This window comes from Aulonocara sp. 'chitande type north' Nkhata Bay, linkage group LG5 (genome assembly GCF_057382095.1).
Source record: "Aulonocara sp. 'chitande type north' Nkhata Bay isolate Kocher_YH1m ecotype deep benthic linkage group LG5, A_spYH_male_GT1.1, whole genome shotgun sequence".
Classification (NCBI taxonomy): domain Eukaryota; kingdom Metazoa; phylum Chordata; class Actinopteri; order Cichliformes; family Cichlidae; genus Aulonocara; species Aulonocara sp. 'chitande type north' Nkhata Bay.
The window spans coordinates 580,106-600,282 of NC_141348.1; the positions used below are offsets into that span (position 1 = coordinate 580,106).

The window sequence follows — 20,177 nt, forward strand, 5'->3', positions numbered from 1 at the left end:
TACACCACACCAGGGCCTGTGGCTGCTGGCTGAGGCGACTTACACCACACCAGGGCCCTTTTGCTGCTGGCTGAGGCCACCTACACCACACCAGGGCCTGTGGCTTCTGGCTGAGGCGACTTACACCACACCAGGGCCTGTGGCTGCTGGCTGAGGCCACTTACACCACACCAAGGCCTGTGGCTCTTGCTCAGGCCACTCACATCACACCAGGGCCTGTGCTGCTAGCTGAGGCCACTTACACCAAACCAGGGCCTGTGGCTGCTTGCTGAGGCCATCTTCACCAAACCAGGCCCTGTGCTGCTTGCTGTGGCCATGTAAAACACACCAGGTCCTGTGCTGGTTCTTGAGGCCATCTTCAACAATCCAGGGCCTGTGCTGTTGGATAAATGCCAAACTGAGCCTTTTGGTTAGGGTATTATGCAAACATGCAGGTATGGTTATAGGATTGTCTTCGTAACTTCAGGTACTTGCCACCTAATCACTTGAATCCATAAATTGAGACATTGTGCTGGGGCCAGCAGCTTACGGCCATACCACCCTGAGCACGCCCGACCTCGTCTGATCTCGGAAGCTAAGCAGGGCTGGGCTTGGTTAGTACTTGGATGGGAGACTGCCTGGGAATACCTGGTGCTGTAAGCCTTTCATTTTCATGTCATTGAACCGCTTTTGATCCAGAGAAGGGGTGTATTAAAAGACCAGAAGCAGCTCCCCATTAATGAGGGCACATTAACGACATTGCTTTTGGCTGTTTTCCAATGTCTTGTGCTGCTAGCTGATGCCACCTACACCACACCAGGGCCTGAGTGACCGGCTGGGGCCACTTACACCACATCAGGGCCTGTTGCTCTGGCTGAGGCCACTTACACCACACCAGGGCCTGTGGCTGCTGGCTGAGGCCACTTACACCACACCAGGGCCTGTGGCTGCTGGCTGAGGCCACCTACACCACACCAGGGCCTTAGTTGCTATTGAGGCCAATTACACCACACCAGGGTATGTGGCTCTTGCTCAGGCCACTTACACCACACCAGGGCCTTAGTTGCTATTGAGGCCAATTACACCACACCAGGGCCTGTGGCACTGGCTGAGGCCACTTACACCACACCAGGGCCTGTGGCTGCTGGCTGAGGCCACTTACACCACACAAGGGCCTGTGGCTGCTGGCTGAGGCCACCTACACCACACCAGGGCCTGTGGCTGCTGGCTGAGGCCACTTACAACACACCAGGGCCTGTGGCTCTTGCTCAGGCCACTCATATCACACCAGGCCCTGTGCTTCTGGCCGAGGCCATCTTCACCAAACCAGGCCCTGTGCTGCTTGCTGTGGCCATGTACAACACACCAGGCCCTGTGCTGGTTCCTGAGGCCATCTTCAACAATCCAGGGCCTGTGCTGTTGGGTAAATGCCAAACTGAGCCTTTGGGTTAGGGTATTATGCAAACATGCAGGTATGGTTATAGGATTATCTTCGTAACTTCAGGTACTTGCCACCTAATCACTTGAATCCATAAATTGAGACATTGTGCTGGAGCCAGCAGCTTACGGCCATACCACCCTGAGCACGCCCGACCTCGTCTGATCTCGGAAGCTAAGCAGGGCTGGGCTTGGTTAGTACTTGGATGGGAGACTGCCTGGGAATACCTGGTGCTGTAAGCCTTTCATTTTCATGTCATTGAACCGCTTTTGATCCAGAGAAGGGGTGTATTAAAAGACCAAAAGCAGCTGCCCATTAATGAGGGTACATTAACGACATTGCTTTTGGCTGTTTTCCAATGTCTTGTGCTGCTAGCTGATGCCACCTACACCACACCAGGGCCTTAGTTGCTATTGAGGCCAATTACACCACACCAGGGTCTTTGGCTCTTGCTCAGGCCACTTACACCACACCAGGGCCTGTGGCACTGGCTGAGGCCACTTACACCACACCAGGGCCTTATTTGCTATTGAGGCCACTTACACCACACCAGGGCCTGTGGCTCTTGCTCAGGCCACTTACACCACACCAGGGCCTGTGGCTCTTGCTCAGGCCACTCACATCACACCAGGCCCTGCGCTTCTGGCCGAGGCCATCTTCACCAAACCAGGCCCTGTGCTGCTAGCTGTGGCCATGTACAACACACCAGGCCCTGTGCTGGTTCCTGAGGCCATCTTCAACAATCCAGGGCCTGTGCTGTTGGATAAATGCTAAACTGAGCCTTTGGGTTAGGGTATTATGCAAACATGAAGGTAGGGTTATAGGATTGTCTTCGTAACTTCAGGTACTTGCCACCTAATCACCTGAATCCATAAATTGAGACATTGTGCTGGGGCCAGCAGCTTACGGCCATACCACCCTGAGCACGCCCGACCTCGTCTGATCTCGGAAGCTGACCAGGGCTGGGCTTGGTTAGTACTTGGATGGGAGACTGCCTGGGAATACCTGGTGCTGTAAGCCTTTCATGTCATTGAACCACTTTTGATCCAGAGAAGGGGTGTATTAAAAGACCAAAAGCAGCTGCCCATTAATGAGGGCACATTAACGACATTGCTTTTGGCTGTTTTCCAATGTCTTGTGCTGCTAGCTGATGCCACCTACACCACACCAGGGCCTGAGTGACCGGCTGGGGCCACTTACACCACATCAGGGCCTGTGGCTCTGGCTGAGGCCACTTACACCACACCAGGGCCTGTGGCTGCTGGCTGAGGCCACTTACACCACACCAGGGCCTGTGGCTGCTGGCTGAGGCCACTTACACCACACCAGGGCCTTAGTTGCTATTGAGGCCAATTACACCACACCATGGTCTGTGGCTCTTGCTCAGGCCACTTACACCACACCAGGGCCTGTGGCACTGGCTGAGGCCACTTACACCACACCAGGGCCTGTGGCTGCTGGCTGAGGCCACTTACACCACACAAGGGCTTGTGGCTGCTGGCTGAGGCCACCTACACCACACCAGGGCCTGTGGCTGCTGGCTGAGGCCACCTACACCACACCAGGGCCTGTGGCTGCTGGCTGAGGCCACTTACACCACACCAGGGCCTTAGTTGCTATTGAGGCCAATTACACCACACCATGGTCTGTGGCTCTTGCTCAGGCCACTTACACCACACCAGGGCCTGTGGCACTGGCTGAGGCCACTTACACCACACCAGGGCCTGTGGCTGCTGGCTGAGGCCACCTACACCACACCAGGGCCTGTGGCTGCTGGCTGAGGCGACTTACACCACACCAGGGCCCTTTTGCTGCTGGCTGAGGCCACTTACACCACACCAGTGCCTGTGGCTTCTGGCTGAGGCGACTTACACCACACCAGGGCCTGTGGCTGCTGGCTGAGGCCACTTACACCACACCAGGGCCTGTGGCTCTTGCTCAGGCCACTCACATCACACCAGGCCCTGCGCTTCTGGCCGAGGCCATCTTCACCAAACCAGGCCCTGTGGTTCTTGCTCAGGCCACTTACACCACACCAGGGCCTGTGGCTCTGGCTTAGGCCAATTACACCACACCAGGGTCTGTGGCTCTTGCTGAGGCCACTTACACCACACCAGGGCCTGTGGCTGCTGGCTGAGGCCACTTACACCACACCAGGAACTGTGGCTGCTGGCTGAGACCACCTACACCACACCAGGGCCTGTGGCTGCTTGCTGAGGCGACTTACACCACACCACGGCCTGTTGCTGCTGGCTGAGGCCACTTACACCACACCAGTGCCTGTGGCTTCTGGCTGAGGCGACTTACACCACACCAGGGCCTGTTGCTGCTGGCTGAGGCCACTTACACCACACCAGGGCCTGTGGCTGCTGGCTCAGGCCACTCATATCAAACCAGGTCCTGTGCTTCTGGCCGAGGCCATCTTCACCAAACCAGGCCCTGTGCTGCTAGCTGAGGCGACTTACACCACATCAGGGCCTGTGGCTCTGGCTGAGGCCACTTACACCACACCAGGGCCTGTGGCTGCTGGCTGAGGCCAGTTACACCACACCAGGGCCTGTGGCTGCTGGCTGAGGCCACATACACCACACCAGGGCCTTAGTTGCTATTGAGGCCTATTACACCACACCAGGGTCTGTGGCTCTTGCTCAGGCCACTCACATCACACCAGGCCCTGCGCTTCTGGCCACTTACACCACACCAGGGCCTGTGGCTGCTGGCTGAGGCCACTTACACCATACCAGGGCCTGTGGCTGTTGGCTGAGGCCACTTACACCACACCAGGGCCTTAGTTGCTATTGAGGCCACTTACACCACACCAGGGCCTGTGGCTCTGGCTGAGGCCACTTACACCACACCAGGGCCTTATTTGCTATTCAGGCCAGTTACACCACACCAGGGCCTGTGGCTCTGGCTCAGGCCACTTACACCACACCAGGGCCTGTGGCTGCTGGCTGATTCCACTTACACCACACCAGGGCCTGTGGCTCTTGCTCAGGCCACTCATATCACACCAGGCCCTGTGCTTCTGGCTGAGGCCATCTTCACCAAACCAGGCCCTGTGCTGCTTGCTGTGGCCATCTTCAACAATCCAGGGCCTGTGCTGTTGGATAAATGCCAAACTGAGCCTTTGGGTTAGGGTATTATGCAAACATGCAGGTATGGTTATAGGATTGTCTTCGTAACTTCAGGTACTTGCCACCTAATCACTTGAATCCATAAATTGAGACATTGTGCTGGGGCCAGCAGCTTACGGCCATACCACCCTAAGCACGCCCGACCTCGTCTGATCTCGGAAGCTAAGCAGGGCTGGGCTTGGTTAGTACTTGGATGGGAGACTGCCTGGGAATACCTGGTGCTGTAAGGCTTTCATTTTCATGTCATTGAACCGCTTTTGATCCAGAGAAGGGGTGTATTAAAAGACCAAAAGCAGCTCCCCATTAATGAGGGCACATTAACGACATTGCTTTTGGCTCTTTTCCAATGTCTTGTGCTGCTAGCTGATGCCACCTACACCACACCAGGGCCTGAGTGACCGGCTGGGGCCACTTACACCACATCAGGGCCTGTTGCTCTGGCTGAGGCCAGTTACACCACAACAGGGCCTGTGGCTGCTGGCTGAGGCCACATACACCACACCAGGGCCTTAGTTGCTATTGAGGCCATTTACACCACACCAGGGTCTGTGGCTCTTGCTCAGGCCACTTACACCACACCAGGGCCTGTGGCACTGGCTCAGGCCGCTTAGACCACACCAGGGCCTTAGTTGCTATTGAGGCCACTTACACCACACCAGGGCCTGTGGCTGCTGGCTGAGGCCACCTACACCACACCAGGGCCTGTGGCTGCTGGCTGAGGCCACTTACACCACACCAGGGCCTGTGGCTGCTGGCTGAGGCCACTTACACCACACCAGAGCCTGTGGCTGCTGGCTGAGGCCACTTACACCACACAAGGGCCTGTGGCTGCTGGCTGAGGCCACCTACACCACACCAGGGCCTGTGGCTGCTGGCTGAGGCCACTTACAACACACCAGGGCCTGTGGCTCTTGCTCAGGCCACTCATATCACACCAGGCCCTGTGCTTCTGGCCGAGGCCATCTTCACCAAACCAGGCCCTGTGCTGCTTGCTGTGGCCATGTACAACACACCAGGCCCTGTGCTGGTTCCTGAGGCCATCTTCAACAATCCAGGGCCTGTGCTGTTGGGTAAATGCCAAACTGAGCCTTTGGGTTAGGGTATTATGCAAACATGCAGGTATGGTTATAGGATTATCTTCGTAACTTCAGGTACTTGCCACCTAATCACTTGAATCCATAAATTGAGACATTGTGCTGGAGCCAGCAGCTTACGGCCATACCACCCTGAGCACGCCCGACCTCGTCTGATCTCGGAAGCTAAGCAGGGCTGGGCTTGGTTAGTACTTGGATGGGAGACTGCCTGGGAATACCTGGTGCTGTAAGCCTTTCATTTTCATGTCATTGAACCGCTTTTGATCCAGAGAAGGGGTGTATTAAAAGACCAAAAGCAGCTGCCCATTAATGAGGGTACATTAACGACATTGCTTTTGGCTGTTTTCCAATGTCTTGTGCTGCTAGCTGATGCCACCTACACCACACCAGGGCCTTAGTTGCTATTGAGGCCAATTACACCACACCAGGGTCTTTGGCTCTTGCTCAGGCCACTTACACCACACCAGGGCCTGTGGCACTGGCTGAGGCCACTTACACCACACCAGGGCCTTATTTGCTATTGAGGCCACTTACACCACACCAGGGCCTGTGGCTCTTGCTCAGGCCACTTACACCACACCAGGGCCTGTGGCTCTTGCTCAGGCCACTCACATCACACCAGGCCCTGCGCTTCTGGCCGAGGCCATCTTCACCAAACCAGGCCCTGTGCTGCTAGCTGTGGCCATGTACAACACACCAGGCCCTGTGCTGGTTCCTGAGGCCATCTTCAACAATCCAGGGCCTGTGCTGTTGGATAAATGCTAAACTGAGCCTTTGGGTTAGGGTATTATGCAAACATGAAGGTAGGGTTATAGGATTGTCTTCGTAACTTCAGGTACTTGCCACCTAATCACCTGAATCCATAAATTGAGACATTGTGCTGGGGCCAGCAGCTTACGGCCATACCACCCTGAGCACTCCCGACCTCGTCTGATCTCGGAAGCTGACCAGGGCTGGGCTTGGTTAGTACTTGGATGGGAGACTCCCTGGGAATACCTGGTGCTGTAAGCCTTTCATGTCATTGAACCACTTTTGATCCAGAGAAGGGGTGTATTAAAAGACCAAAAGCAGCTGCCCATTAATGAGGGCACATTAACGACATTGCTTTTGGCTGTTTTCCAATGTCTTGTGCTGCTAGCTGATGCCACCTACACCACACCAGGGCCTGAGTGACCGGCTGGGGCCACTTACACCACATCAGGGCCTGTGGCTCTGGCTGAGGCCACTTACACCACACCAGGGCCTGTGGCTGCTGGCTGAGGCCACTTACACCACACCAGGGCCTGTGGCTGCTGGCTGAGGCCACTTACACCACACCAGGGCCTTAGTTGCTATTGAGGCCAATTACACCACACCATGGTCTGTGGCTCTTGCTCAGGCCACTTACACCACACCAGGGCCTGTGGCACTGGCTGAGGCCACTTACACCACACCAGGGCCTGTGGCTGCTGGCTGAGGCCACTTACACCACACAAGGGCTTGTGGCTGCTGGCTGAGGCCACCTACACCACACCAGGGCCTGTGGCTGCTGGCTGAGGCCACCTACACCACACCAGGGCCTGTGGCTGCTGGCTGAGGCCACTTACACCACACCAGGGCCTTAGTTGCTATTGAGGCCAATTACACCACACCATGGTCTGTGGCTCTTGCTCAGGCCACTTACACCACACCAGGGCCTGTGGCACTGGCTGAGGCCACTTACACCACACCAGGGCCTGTGGCTGCTGGCTGAGGCCACCTACACCACACCAGGGCCTGTGGCTGCTGGCTGAGGCGACTTACACCACACCAGGGCCTGTGGCTGCTGGCTGAGGCCACTTACACCACACCAGGGCCTGTGGCTCTTGCTCAGGCCACTCACATCACACCAGGCCCTGCGCTTCTGGCCGAGGCCATCTTCACCAAACCAGGCCCTGTGGTTCTTGCTCAGGCCACTTACACCACACCAGGGCCTGTGGCTCTGGCTTAGGCCAATTACACCACACCAGGGTCTGTGGCTCTTGCTGAGGCCACTTACACCACACCAGGGCCTTAGTTGCTATTGAGGCCAATTACACCACACCAGGGCCTGTGGCACTGGCTGAGGCCACTTACACCACACCAGGGCCTGTGGCTGCTGGCTGAGGCCACTTACACCACACCAGGGACTGTGGCTTCTGGCTGAGGTGACTTACACCACACCAGAGCCTGTGGCTGCTGGCTGAGGCCACCTACACCACACCAGGGCCTGTGACTGCTGGCTGAGGCCACTTACACCACACCAGGGCCTTAGTTGCTATTGAGGCCACTTACACCACACCAGGGCCTGTGGCTCTGGCTGAGGCCACTTACACCACACCAGGGCCTTATTTGCTATTGAGGCCAGTTACACCACACCAGGGCCTGTGGCTCTGGCTGAGGCCACTTACACCACACCAGGGCCTGTGGCTGCTGGCTGATTCCACTTACACCACACCAGGGCCTGTGGCTCTTGCGCAGGCCACTCACATCACACCAGGCCCTGCGCTTCTGGCCGAGGCCATCTTCACCAAACCAGGCCCTGTGCTGCTTGCTGTGGCCATGTACAACACACCAGGCCCTGTGCTGGTTCCTGAGGCCATCTTCAACAATCCAGGGCCTGTGCTGTTGGATAAATGCCAAACTGAGCCTTTGGGTTAGGGTATTATGCAAACATGCAGGTATGGTTATAGGATTGTCTTCGTAACTTCAGGTACTTGCCACCTAATCACTTGAATCCATAAATTGAGACATTGTGCTGGGCCCAGCAGCTTACGGCCATACCACCCTGAGCACGCCCGACCTCGTCTGATCTCGGAAGCTAAGCAGGGCTGGGCTTGGTTAGTACTTGGATGGGAGACTGCCTGGGAATACCTGGTGCTGTAAGCCTTTCATTTTCATGTCATTGAACCGCTTTTGATCCAGAGAAGGGGTGTATTAAAAGACCAAAAGCATCTGCCCATTAATGAGGGCACATTAACGACATTGCTTTTGGCTCTTTTCCAATGTCTTGTGCTGCTAGCTGATGCAACCTACACCACACAAGGGCCTGAGTGACCGGCTGGGGCCACTTACACCACATCAGGGCCTGTGGCTCTGGCTGAGGCCACTTACACCACACCAGGGCCTGTGGCTACTGGCTGAGGCCACTTACACCACACCAGGGCCTGTGGCTGCTGGCTGAGGCCACCTACACCACACCAGGGCATTAGTTGCTATTGAGGCCAATTACACCACACCAGGGTCTGTGGCTCTTGCTCAGGCCACTTACACCACACCAGGGCCTGTGGCTCTTGCTCAGGCCACTTACACCACACCAGGGCCTGTGGCACTGGCTGAGGCCACTTACACCACACCAGGGCCTGTGGCTGCTGGCTGAGGCCACTTACACCACACCAGGGCCTGTGGCTGCTGGCTGAGGCCACTTATACCACACCAGGGCCTGTGGCTGCTGGCTGAGGCCACCTACACCACACCAGGGCCGGTGGCTGCTGGCTGAGGCGACTTACACCACACCAGGGCCCTTTTGCAGCTGGCTGAGGCCACTTACACCACACCAGTACCTGTGGCTTCTGGCTGAGGCGACTTACACCACACCAGGGCCTGTGGCTTCTGGCTGAGGCCAATTACACCACACCAGGGTCTGTGGCTCTTGCTCAGGCCACTTACACTACACCAGGGCCTGTGGCACTGGCTGAGGCCACTTACACCACACCAGGGCCTGTGGCTGCTGGCTGAGGCCAATTACACCACACCAGGGTCTGTGGCTCTTGCTCAGGCTACTTACACTACACCAGGGCCTGTGGCACTGGCTGAGGCCACTTACACCACACCAGGGCCTGTGGCTGCTGGCTGAGGCCACTTACACCACACCAGGGCCTGTGGCTGCTGGCTGAGGCCACTTACACCACACCAGGGCCTGTGGCTGCTGGCTGAGGCCACCTACACCACACCAGGGCCTGTGGCTGCTGGCTGAGGCCACTTACACCACACCAAGGCCTGTGGCTCTTGCTCAGGCCACTCACATCACACCAGGCCCTGCGCTTCTGGCCGAGGCCATCTTCACCAAACCAGGCCCTGTGCTGCTTGCTGTAGCCATGTACAACACACCAGGCCCTGTGCTGGTTCCTGAGGCCATCTTCAACAATCCAGGGCCTGTGCTGTTGGATAAATGCCAAACTGAGCCTTTGGGTTAGGGTATTATGCAAACATGCAGGTATGGTTATAGGATTATCTTCGTAACTTCAGGTACTTGCCACCTAATCACTTGAATCCATAAATTGAGACATTGTGCTGGGCCCAGCAGCTTACGGCCATACCACCCTGAGCACACCCGACCTCGTCTGATCTCGGAAGCTAAGCAGGGCTGGGCTTGGTTAGTACTTGGATGGGAGACTGCCTGGGAATACCTGGTGCTGTCAGTCTTTCATTTTCATGTCATTGAACCGCTTTTGATCCAGAGAAGGGGTGTATTAAAAGACCAAAAGCAGCTGCCCATTAATGAGGGCACATTAACGACACTCCTTTTGGCTCTTTTCCAATGTCTTGTGCTGCTAGCTGATGCAACCTACACCACACCAGGACCTAAGTGACCGGCTGGGGCCACTTACACCACATCAGGGCCTGTGGCTCTGGCTGAGGCCACTTACACCACACCAGGGCCTGTGGCTGCTGGCTGAGGCCACTTACACCACACCAGGGCCTGTGGCTGCTGGCTGAGGCCACCTACACCACACCAGGGCCTTAGTTGCTATTGAGGCCAATTACACCACACCAGGGTATGTGGCTCTTGCTCAGGCCACTTACACCACACCAGGGCCTTAGTTGCTATTGAGGCCAATTACACCACACCAGGGCCTGTGGCACTGGCTGAGGCCACTTACACCACACCAGGGCCTGTGGCTGCTGGCTGAGGCCACTTACACCACACCAGGGACTGTGGCTTCTGGCTGAGGTGATTTACACCACACCAGAGCCTGTGGCTGCTGGCTGAGGCCACCTACACCACACCAGGGCCTGTGACTGCTGGCTGAGGCCACTTACACCACACCAGGGCCTTAGTTGCTATTGAGGCCACTTACACCACACCAGGGCCTGTGACTGCTGGCTGAGGCCACTTACACCACACCAGGGCCTTAGTTGCTATTGAGGCCACTTACACCACACCAGGGCCTGTGGCTGCTGGCTGAGGCCAGTTACACCACACCAGAGCCTGTGGCTGCTGGCTGAGGCCACTTACACCACACCAGGGCCTTAGTTGCTATTGAGGCCACTTACACCACACCAGGGCCTGTGGCTGCTGGCTGAGGCCAGTTACACCACACCAGGGCCTGTGGCTGCTGGCTGAGGCCACATACACCACACCAGGGCCTTAGTTGCTATTGAGGCCATTTACACCACACCAGGGTCTGTGGCTCTTGCTCAGGCCACTTACACCACACCAGGGCCTGTGGCACTGGCTGAGGCCACTTAGACCACACCAGGGCCTGTGGCTGCAGGCTGAGGCCACCTACACCACACCAGGGCCTGTGGCTGCTGGCTGAGGCGACTTACACCACACCAGGGCCTGTTGCTGCTGGCTGAGGCCACTTACACCACACCAGGGACTGTGGCTTCTGGCTGAGGTGACTTACACCACACCAGGGCCTGTGGCTGCTGGCTGAGGCCACTCACACCACACCAGGGCCTGTGGCTCTTGCTCAGGCCACTTACACCACACCAGGGCCTGTGGCTCTTGCTCAGGCCACTCATATCACACCAGGCCCTGCTCTTCTGGCCGAGGCCATCTTCACCAAACCAGGCCCTGTGCTGCTTGCTGTGGCCATGTACAACACACCAGGCCCTGTGCTGGTTCCTGAGGCCATCTTCAACAATCCAGGGCCTGTGCTGTTGGATAAATGCTAAACTGAGCCTTTGGGTTAGGGTATTATGCAAACATGCAGGTATGGTTATAGGATTGTCTTCGTAACTTCAGGTACTTGCCACCTAATCACTTGAATCCATAAATTGAGACATTGTGCTGGGGCCAGCAGCTTACGGCCATACCACCCTGAGCACGCCCGACCTCGTCTGATCTCGGAAGCTAAGCAGGGCTGGGCTTGGTTAGTACTTGGATGGGAGACTGCCTGGGAATACTTGGTGCTGTAAGCCTTTCATTTTCATGTCATTGAACCGCTTTTGATCCAGAAAAGGGGTGTATTAAAAGACCAAAAGCAGCTGCCCATTAATGAGGGCACATTAACGACATTGCTTTTGGCTCTTTTCCAATGTCTTGTGCTGCTAGCTGATGCCACCTACACCACACCAGGGCCTGAGTGACCGGCTGGGGCCACTTACACCACATCAGGGCCTGTGGCTGCTGGCTGAGGCCAGTTACACCACACCAGAGCCTGTGGCTGCTGGCTGAGGCCACCTACACCACACCAGGGCCTTAGTTGCTATTGAGGCCAATTACACCACACCAGGGTCTGTGGCTCTTGCTCAGGCCACTTACACCACACCAGGGCCTGTGGCACTGGCTGAGGCCACTTACACCACACCAGGGCCTTAGTTGCTATTGAGGCCAATTACACCACACAAGGGCCTGTGGCTGCTGGCTGAGGCCACCTACACCACACCAGGGCCTGTGGCTGCTGGCTGAGGCCACTTACACCACACCAGGGCCCTTTTGCTGCTGGCTGAGGCCACTTACACCACACCAGTGCCTGTGGCTTCTGGCTGAGGCCACTTACACCACACCAGGGCCTGTGGCTGCTGGCCGAGGCCACTTACACCACACCAGGGCCTGTGGCTGCTGGCTGAGGCCACCTACACCACACCAGGGCATTAGTTGCTATTGAGGCCAATTACACCACACCAGGGTCTGTGGCTCTTGCTCAGGCCACTTACACCACACCAGGGCCTGTGGCTCTTGCTCAGGCCACTTACACCACACCAGGGCCTGTGGCTGCTGGCTGAGGCCACTTACACCACACCAGGGCCTGTGGCTGCTGGCTGAGGCCACCTACACCACACCAGGGCCTGTGGCTGCTGGCTGAGGCCACCTACACCACACCAGGGCCTGTGGCTGCTGGCTGAGGCCACTTACACCACACCAAGGCCTGTGGCTCTTGCTCAGGCCACTCACATCACACCAGGCCCTGCGCTTCTGGCCGAGGCCATCTTCACCAAACCAGGCCCTGTGCTCCTTGCTGTGGCCATGTACAACACACCAGGCCCTGTGCTGGTTCCTGAGGCCATCTTCAACAATCCAGGGCCTGTGCTGTTGGATAAATGCCAAACTGAGCCTTTGGGTTAGGGTATTATGCAAACATGCAGGTATGGTTATAGCATTGTCTTCGTAACTTCAGGTACTTGCCACCTAATCACTTGAATCCATAAATTGAGACATTGTGCTGGGTCCAGCAGCTTACGGCCATACCACCCTGAGCACGCCCGACCTCGTCTGATCTCGGAAGCTAAGCAGGGCTGGGCTTGGTTAGTACTTGGATGGGAGACTACCTGGGAATACCTGGTGCTGTAAGCCTTTGATTTTCATGTCATTGAACCGCTTTTGATCCAGAGAAGGGGTGTATTAAAAGACCAAAAGCAGCTGCCCATTAATGAGGGCACATTAACGACACTGCTTTTGGCTCTTTTCCAATGTCTTGTGCTGCTAGCTGATGCAACCTACACCACACAAGGGCCTGAGTGACCGGCTGGGGCCACTTACACCACATCAGGGCCTGTGGCTCTGGCTGAGGCCACTTTCACCACACCAGGGCCTGTGGCTGCTGGCTGAGGCCACCTACACCACACCAGGGCATTAGTTGCTATTGAGGCCAATTACACCACACCAGGGTCTGTGGCTCTTGCTCAGGCCACTTACACCACACCAGGGCCTGTGGCTCTTGCTCAGGCCACTTACACCACACCAGGGCCTGTGGCTGCTGGCTTAGGCCACCTACACCACACCAGGGCATTAGTTGCTATTGAGGCCAATTACACCACACCAGGGTCTGTGGCTCTTGCTCAGGCCACTTACACCACACCAGGGCCTGTGGCTCTTGCTCAGGCCACTTACACCACACCAGGGCCTGTGGCACTGGCTGAGGCCACTTACACCACACCAGGGCCTGTGGCTGCTGGCTGAGGCCACTTACACCACACCAGGGCCTGTGGCTGCTGGCTGAGGCCACTTACACCACACCAGGGCCTGTGGCTGGTGGCTGAGGCCACCTACACCACACCAGGGCCTGTGGCTGCTGGCTGAGGCGACTTACACCACACCAGGGCCCTTTTGCTGCTGGCTGAGGCCACTTACACCACACCAGTGCCTGTGGCTTCTGTCTGAGGCGACTTACACCACACCAGGGCCTGTGGCTGCTGGCTGAGGCCAATTACACCACACCAGGGTCTGTGGCTCTTGCTCAGACCACTTACACCACACCAGGGCCTGTGGCACTGGCTGAGGCCACTTACACCACACCAGGGCCTGTGGCTGCTGGCTGAGGCCACTTACACCACACCAGGGCCTGTGGCTGCTGGCTGAGGCCACCTACACCACACCAGGGCCTGTGGCTGCTGGCTGAGGCGACTTACACCACACCAGGGCCCTTTTGCTGCTGGCTGAGGCCACCTACACCACACCAGGGCCTGTGGCTTCTGGCTGAGGCGACTTACACCACACCAGGGCCTGTGGCTGCTGGCTGAGGCCACTTACACCACACCAAGGCCTGTGGCTCTTGCTCAGGCCACTCACATCACACCAGGGCCTGTGCTGCTAGCTGAGGCCACTTACACCAAACCAGGGCCTGTGGCTGCTTGCTGAGGCCATCTTCACCAAACCAGGCCCTGTGCTGCTTGCTGTGGCCATGTAAAACACACCAGGTCCTGTGCTGGTTCTTGAGGCCATCTTCAACAATCCAGGGCCTGTGCTGTTGGATAAATGCCAAACTGAGCCTTTTGGTTAGGGTATTATGCAAACATGCAGGTATGGTTATAGGATTGTCTTCGTAACTTCAGGTACTTGCCACCTAATCACTTGAATCCATAAATTGAGACATTGTGCTGGGGCCAGCAGCTTACGGCCATACCACCCTGAGCACGCCCGACCTCGTCTGATCTCGGAAGCTAAGCAGGGCTGGGCTTGGTTAGTACTTGGATGGGAGACTGCCTTGGAATACTTGGTGCTGTAAGCCTTTGATTTTCATGTCATTGAACCGCTTTTGATCCAGAGAAGGGGTGTATTAAAAGACCAAAAGCAGCTGCCCATTAATGAGGGCACATTAACGACATTGCTTTTGGCTGTTTTCCAATGTCTTGTGCTGCTAGCTGATGCCACCTACACCACACCAGGGCCTGAGTGACCGGCTGGGGCCACTTACACCACATCAGGGCCTGTGGCTCTGGCTGAGGCCACTTACACCACACCAGGGCCTGTGGCTGCTGGCTGAGGCCACTTACACCACACCAGGGCCTGTGGCTGCTGGCTGAGGCCACTTACACCACACCAGGGCCTTAGTTGCTATTGAGGCCAATTACACCACACCATGGTCTGTGGCTCTTGCTCAGGCCACTTACACCACACCAGGGCCTGTGGCACTGGCTGAGGCCACTTACACCACACCAGGGCCTGTGGCTGCTGGCTGAGGCCACTTACACCACACAAGGGCTTGTGGCTGCTGGCTGAGGCCACCTACACCACACCAGGGCCTGTGGCTGCTGGCTGAGGCCACCTACACCACACCAGGGCCTGTGGCTGCTGGCTGAGGCCACTTACACCACACCAGGGCCTTAGTTGCTATTGAGGCCAATTACACCACACCATGGTCTGTGGCTCTTGCTCAGGCCACTTACACCACACCAGGGCCTGTGGCACTGGCTGAGGCCACTTACACCACACCAGGGCCTGTGGCTGCTGGCTGAGGCCACCTACACCACACCAGGGCCTGTGGCTGCTGGCTGAGGCGACTTACACCACACCAGGGCCCTTTTGCTGCTGGCTGAGGCCACTTACACCACACCAGTGCCTGTGGCTTCTGGCTGAGGCGACTTACACCACACCAGGGCCTGTGGCTGCTGGCTGAGGCCACTTACACCACACCAGGGCCTGTGGCTCTTGCTCAGGCCACTCACATCACACCAGGCCCTGCGCTTCTGGCCGAGGCCATCTTCACCAAACCAGGCCCTGTGGTTCTTGCTCAGGCCACTTACACCACACCAGGGCCTGTGGCTCTGGCTTAGGCCAATTACACCACACCAGGGTCTGTGGCTCTTGCTGAGGCCACTTACACCACACCAGGGCCTGTGGCTGCTGGCTGAGGCCACTTACACCACACCAGGAACTGTGGCTGCTGGCTGAGACCACCTACACCACACCAGGGCCTGTGGCTGCTTGCTGAGGCGACTTACACCACACCACGGCCTGTTGCTGCTGGCTGAGGCCACTTACACCACACCAGTGCCTGTGGCTTCTGGCTGAGGCGACTTACACCACACCAGGGCCTGTTGCTGCTGGCTGAGGCCACTTACACCACACCAGGGCCTGTGGCTGCTGGCTCAGGCCACTCATATCAAACCAGGTCCTGTGCTTCTGGCCGAGGCCATCTTCACCAAACCAGGCCCTGTGCTGCTAGCTGAGGCGACTTACACCACATCAGGGCCTGTGGCTCTGGCTGAGGCCACTTACACCACACCAGGGCCTGTGGCTGCTGGCTGAGGCCAGTTACACCACACCAGGGCCTGTGGCTGCTGGCTGAGGCCACATACACCACACCAGGGCCTTAGTTGCTATTGAGGCCTATTACACCACACCAGGGTCTGTGGCTCTTGCTCAGGCCACTCACATCACACCAGGCCCTGCGCTTCTGGCCACTTACACCACACCAGGGCCTGTGGCTGCTGGCTGAGGCCACTTACACCATACCAGGGCCTGTGGCTGTTGGCTGAGGCCACTTACACCACACCAGGGCCTTAGTTGCTATTGAGGCCACTTACACCACACCAGGGCCTGTGGCTCTGGCTGAGGCCACTTACACCACACCAGGGCCTTATTTGCTATTCAGGCCAGTTACACCACACCAGGGCCTGTGGCTCTGGCTCAGGCCACTTACACCACACCAGGGCCTGTGGCTGCTGGCTGATTCCACTTACACCACACCAGGGCCTGTGGCTCTTGCTCAGGCCACTCATATCACACCAGGCCCTGTGCTTCTGGCTGAGGCCATCTTCACCAAACCAGGCCCTGTGCTGCTTGCTGTGGCCATCTTCAACAATCCAGGGCCTGTGCTGTTGGATAAATGCCAAACTGAGCCTTTGGGTTAGGGTATTATGCAAACATGCAGGTATGGTTATAGGATTGTCTTCGTAACTTCAGGTACTTGCCACCTAATCACTTGAATCCATAAATTGAGACATTGTGCTGGGGCCAGCAGCTTACGGCCATACCACCCTAAGCACGCCCGACCTCGTCTGATCTCGGAAGCTAAGCAGGGCTGGGCTTGGTTAGTACTTGGATGGGAGACTGCCTGGGAATACCTGGTGCTGTAAGGCTTTCATTTTCATGTCATTGAACCGCTTTTGATCCAGAGAAGGGGTGTATTAAAAGACCAAAAGCAGCTCCCCATTAATGAGGGCACATTAACGACATTGCTTTTGGCTCTTTTCCAATGTCTTGTGCTGCTAGCTGATGCCACCTACACCACACCAGGGCCTGAGTGACCGGCTGGGGCCACTTACACCACATCAGGGCCTGTTGCTCTGGCTGAGGCCAGTTACACCACAACAGGGCCTGTGGCTGCTGGCTGAGGCCACATACACCACACCAGGGCCTTAGTTGCTATTGAGGCCATTTACACCACACCAGGGTCTGTGGCTCTTGCTCAGGCCACTTACACCACACCAGGGCCTGTGGCACTGGCTCAGGCCGCTTAGACCACACCAGGGCCTTAGTTGCTATTGAGGCCACTTACACCACACCAGAGCCTGTGGCTGCTGGCTGAAGCCACTTAAACCACACAAGGGCCTTAGTTGCTAATGAGGCCAATTACACCACACCATGGTCTGTGGCTGCTGGCTGAGGCCACTTACACCACACAAGGGCTTGTGGCTGCTGGCTGAGGCCACTTACACCACACCAGGGCCTGTGGCTGCTGGCTGAGGCCACCTACACCACACCAGGGCCTGTGGCTCTTGCTCAGGCCACTTACACCACACCAGGGCCTGTGGCTCTTGCTCGGGCCACTTACACCACACCAGGGCCTGTGGCTCTTGCTCAGGCCACTCATATCACACCAGGCCCTGTGCTTCTGGCTGAGGCCACTTAGACCACACCAGGGCCTGTGGCTGCTGGCTGAGGCCACTTACACCACACCAGGGCCTGTGGCTGCTGGCTGAGGCCATCTACACCACACCAGGGCCTGTGGCTGCTGGCTGAGGCGACTTACACCACACCAGGGCCCTTTTGCTGCTGGCTGAGGCCACTTACACCACACCAGTGCCTGTGGCTTCTGGCTGAGGCGACTTACACCACACCAGGGCCTGTGGCTGCTGGCTGAGGCCACTTACACCACACCAGGGCCTGTGGCTCTTGCTCAGGCCACTCACATCACACCAGGCCCTGCGCTTCTGGCCGAGGCCATCTTCACCAAACCAGGCCCTGTGGCTCTTGCTCAGGCCACTTACACCACACCAGGGCCTGTGGCACTTGCTCAGGCCACTTACACCACACCAGGGCCCTTTTGCTGCTGGCTGAGGCCACTTACACCACACCAGGGCCTGTGGCTCTTACTCAGGCCACTTACACCACACCAGGGCCTTAGTTGCTATTGAGGCCAATTACACCACACCAGGGTCTGTGGCTCTTGCTCAGGCCACTCACATCACACCAGGCCCTGCGCTTCTGGCCGAGGCCATCTTCACCAAACCAGGCCCTGTGGCTCTTGCTCAGGCCACTTACACCACACCAGGGCCTGTGGCACTTGCTCAGGCCACTTACACCACACCAGGGCCTGTGGCTGCTGGCTGAGGCCACTTACACCACACCAGGGCCTGTGGCTCTTACTCAGGCCACTTACACCACACCAGGGCCTTAGTTGCTATTGAGGCCAATTACACCACACCAGGGCCTGTGGCTGCTGGCTGAGGTGACTTACACCACACCAGGGCCTGTGGCTGCTGGCTGAGGCCACTTACACCACACCAGGGCCTGTGGCTGCTGGCTGAGGCCACCTACACCACACCAGGGCCTGTGGCTGCTGGCTGAGGCCACTTACACCACACCAAGGCCTGTGGCTCTTGCTCAGGCCACTCACATCACACCAGGCCCTGCGCTTCTGGCCGAGGCCATCTTCACCAAACCAGGCCCTGTGCTGCTTGCTGTAGCCATGTACAACACACCAGGCCCTGTGCTGGTTCCTGAGGCCATCTTCAACAATCCAGGGCCTGTGCTGTTGGATAAATGCCAAACTGAGCCTTTGGGTTAGGGTATTATGCAAACATGCAGGTATGGTTATAGGATTATCTTCGTAACTTCAGGTACTTGCCACCTAATCACTTGAATCCATAAATTGAGACATTGTGCTGGGCCCAGCAGCTTACGGCCATACCACCCTGAGCACACCCGACCTCGTCTGATCTCGGAAGCTAAGCAGGGCTGGGCTTGGTTAGTACTTGGATGGGAGACTGCCTGGGAATACCTGGTGCTGTCAGTCTTTCATTTTCATGTCATTGAACCGCTTTTGATCCAGAGAAGGGGTGTATTAAAAGACCAAAAGCAGCTGCCCATTAATGAGGGCACATTAACGACACTCCTTTTGGCTCTTTTCCAATGTCTTGTGCTGCTAGCTGATGCAACCTACACCACACCAGGACCTAAGTGACCGGCTGGGGCCACTTACACCACATCAGGGCCTGTGGCTCTGGCTGAGGCCACTTACACCACACCAGGGCCTGTGGCTGCTGGCTGAGGCCACTTACACCACACCAGGGCCTGTGGCTGCTGGCTGAGGCCACCTACACCACACCAGGGCCTTAGTTGCTATTGAGGCCAATTACACCACACCAGGGTATGTGGCTCTTGCTCAGGCCACTTACACCACACCAGGGCCTTAGTTGCTATTGAGGCCAATTACACCACACCAGGGCCTGTGGCACTGGCTGAGGCCACTTACACCACACCAGGGCCTGTGGCTGCTGGCTGAGGCCACTTACACCACACCAGGGACTGTGGCTTCTGGCTGAGGTGATTTACACCACACCAGAGCCTGTGGCTGCTGGCTGAGGCCACCTACACCACACCAGGGCCTGTGACTGCTGGCTGAGGCCACTTACACCACACCAGGGCCTTAGTTGCTATTGAGGCCACTTACACCACACCAGGGCCTGTGACTGCTGGCTGAGGCCACTTACACCACACCAGGGCCTTAGTTGCTATTGAGGCCACTTACACCACACCAGGGCCTGTGGCTGCTGGCTGAGGCCAGTTACACCACACCAGAGCCTGTGGCTGCTGGCTGAGGCCACTTACACCACACCAGGGCCTTAGTTGCTATT

General features: G+C 57.3%; 8 non-coding genes and 5 pseudogenes across 8 annotated transcripts; all 13 read left to right on the plus strand.

Moving 5' to 3' along the window:
* The first annotated feature begins 523 nt into the window (after positions 1-523).
* Positions 524-642, plus strand: LOC147329109 (5S ribosomal RNA). The gene has a single exon (XR_015129379.1). It is a non-coding gene; the product is annotated as a 5S ribosomal RNA (ribosomal RNA).
* An 898-nt stretch (positions 643-1,540) lies between these two features.
* On the plus strand, positions 1,541-1,659 carry LOC147329110 (5S ribosomal RNA). The gene has a single exon (XR_015129380.1). It is a non-coding gene; the product is annotated as a 5S ribosomal RNA (ribosomal RNA).
* A 659-nt stretch (positions 1,660-2,318) lies between these two features.
* LOC147329111 (5S ribosomal RNA) lies at positions 2,319-2,437 on the plus strand (annotated as a pseudogene).
* Positions 2,438-4,665: 2,228 nt separating this feature from the next.
* LOC147329112 (5S ribosomal RNA) lies at positions 4,666-4,784 on the plus strand (annotated as a pseudogene).
* A 978-nt stretch (positions 4,785-5,762) lies between these two features.
* Positions 5,763-5,881, plus strand: LOC147329113 (5S ribosomal RNA). Its single transcript, XR_015129381.1, has one exon. It is a non-coding gene; the product is annotated as a 5S ribosomal RNA (ribosomal RNA).
* A 659-nt stretch (positions 5,882-6,540) lies between these two features.
* LOC147329114 (5S ribosomal RNA) lies at positions 6,541-6,659 on the plus strand (annotated as a pseudogene).
* Positions 6,660-8,415: 1,756 nt separating this feature from the next.
* LOC147329115 (5S ribosomal RNA) lies at positions 8,416-8,534 on the plus strand. The gene has a single exon (XR_015129382.1). It is a non-coding gene; the product is annotated as a 5S ribosomal RNA (ribosomal RNA).
* A 1,416-nt stretch (positions 8,535-9,950) lies between these two features.
* LOC147329116 (5S ribosomal RNA) lies at positions 9,951-10,069 on the plus strand. Its single transcript, XR_015129722.1, has one exon. It is a non-coding gene; the product is annotated as a 5S ribosomal RNA (ribosomal RNA).
* A 1,607-nt stretch (positions 10,070-11,676) lies between these two features.
* On the plus strand, positions 11,677-11,795 carry LOC147329117 (5S ribosomal RNA). The gene has a single exon (XR_015129665.1). It is a non-coding gene; the product is annotated as a 5S ribosomal RNA (ribosomal RNA).
* Positions 11,796-13,051: 1,256 nt separating this feature from the next.
* LOC147329118 (5S ribosomal RNA) lies at positions 13,052-13,170 on the plus strand. Its single transcript, XR_015129362.1, has one exon. It is a non-coding gene; the product is annotated as a 5S ribosomal RNA (ribosomal RNA).
* Positions 13,171-14,705: 1,535 nt separating this feature from the next.
* On the plus strand, positions 14,706-14,824 carry LOC147329119 (5S ribosomal RNA; annotated as a pseudogene).
* Positions 14,825-17,058: 2,234 nt separating this feature from the next.
* LOC147329120 (5S ribosomal RNA) lies at positions 17,059-17,177 on the plus strand (annotated as a pseudogene).
* A 2,040-nt stretch (positions 17,178-19,217) lies between these two features.
* On the plus strand, positions 19,218-19,336 carry LOC147329121 (5S ribosomal RNA). The gene has a single exon (XR_015129723.1). It is a non-coding gene; the product is annotated as a 5S ribosomal RNA (ribosomal RNA).
* The last annotated feature ends 841 nt before the right edge of the window (positions 19,337-20,177 follow it).